Source organism: Neodiprion pinetum, unplaced genomic scaffold (genome assembly GCF_021155775.2).
Source record: "Neodiprion pinetum isolate iyNeoPine1 unplaced genomic scaffold, iyNeoPine1.2 ptg000172l, whole genome shotgun sequence".
Classification (NCBI taxonomy): Eukaryota; Metazoa; Arthropoda; class Insecta; order Hymenoptera; family Diprionidae; genus Neodiprion; species Neodiprion pinetum.
Window position 1 is genome coordinate 1247 of NW_027184532.1, and position 1254 is coordinate 2500.

Genomic DNA, 1254 nt, shown 5'->3' on the forward strand with positions numbered 1-1254 from the left:
TCCCGGCGGCAGAACCGCGGGATTCAGTGCTGGGCTGTTTCCTGTTCGCTCGCCGCTACTAAGGAAATCCTAGTTAGTTTCTTTTCCTCCGCTTAGTAATATGCTTAAATTCAGCGGGTAGTCTCGCCTGCTCTGAGGTCGTCGTAAGATTGCGAGTCCGTCGTCGGCGACGGCCGTTCGTTCAAGAACAGCACCGTCGACACGGACGAGGACACAACGTATTCTTTCGTACGTTCGAGCCACGGAAACGACCGTAAACACGCCCGCCGTACGGGAGACCCGAGAGCCCCCCGCGGCGAAGCGTGGACGGAAAACTTCATCACATGAGCGGCGAACCGACCGCGCGCGGTCTGTGTGTCGCCGTGCCGAATTCGTTCGTTCTCTCGACTATCGCTAGCACCGGAACGTGACGAACGGCAGCGACAGCTCGACCCCGCGATCTGCGGCGACGCGTCGTGACCGTGACATACGTGTTCGTTTGAGGCGACGCGACCTTTGTTTGAGGCTGCGAACGCCCAGTCATTCGCTCGCGAAGGCACGGTGCGCTGTGTTCCCCCGGGTCGGGGGTTTTCGCGGCACCGTTGCCTACGGAGCAGTCTGTCGTTGTTAAACGACCCTCAGCCAGGCGTGGTCCGGGAATTGTATCCGTGGACCGCAATGTGCGTTCGAAATGTCGATGTTCATGTGTCCTGCAGTTCACAAGTTGACGCGCAATTAGCTGCGTTCTTCATCGACCCACGAGCCAAGTGATCCACCGTTCAGGGTAATCATATATGTGAATTTTGCATTAAAAATGCTAAAATTACGGTTGTTACCGGCTTTCTGTGGTCGTGAGCGCGGCGCCGCGTGCGTCAGCCCTTGCGCGGTTGCGCGCGGGAAGGAACGCGCGCCGCGCGTCAAATTTCGTTCGTGCGATAGTTCAAGAGCCGACGTCGCCTCGAGTTCACGGGTCGTCTGCCGGAATTGACCGGCGCCGGACCCGATCGGCTCGCAATGCAAACGATTGACGGCGGACGGCAGTGGGCCGCGTCAGCGAGTCCCGGGCATCGCTGCCCTCGACGCTGACGCGAGCTTCCTCGTACGGGCGAAAATTCTCTCCGAAGCCTACCGCGTTCGCGGCCTGCGTCCGGGGTGTAACGGCGTTGCACCGAGGGACACCCGGGCGCAGACAGGCTGCCCCGCGAAGAAGCGCTGAGACCAGCTTCGCACGTCTCCCTCGTACGACCTGACCGGGTCGAACGAGTCGAGGCGGAC

General features: G+C 60.6%; 1 non-coding gene across 1 annotated transcript; it reads right to left on the reverse strand.

Moving 5' to 3' along the window:
* Nucleotides 1–611: 611 nt before the first annotated feature.
* LOC124224494 (5.8S ribosomal RNA) lies at nt 612–766 on the reverse strand. Its single transcript, XR_006884785.1, has one exon. It is a non-coding gene; the product is annotated as a 5.8S ribosomal RNA (ribosomal RNA).
* Nucleotides 767–1254: the final 488 nt, after the last annotated feature.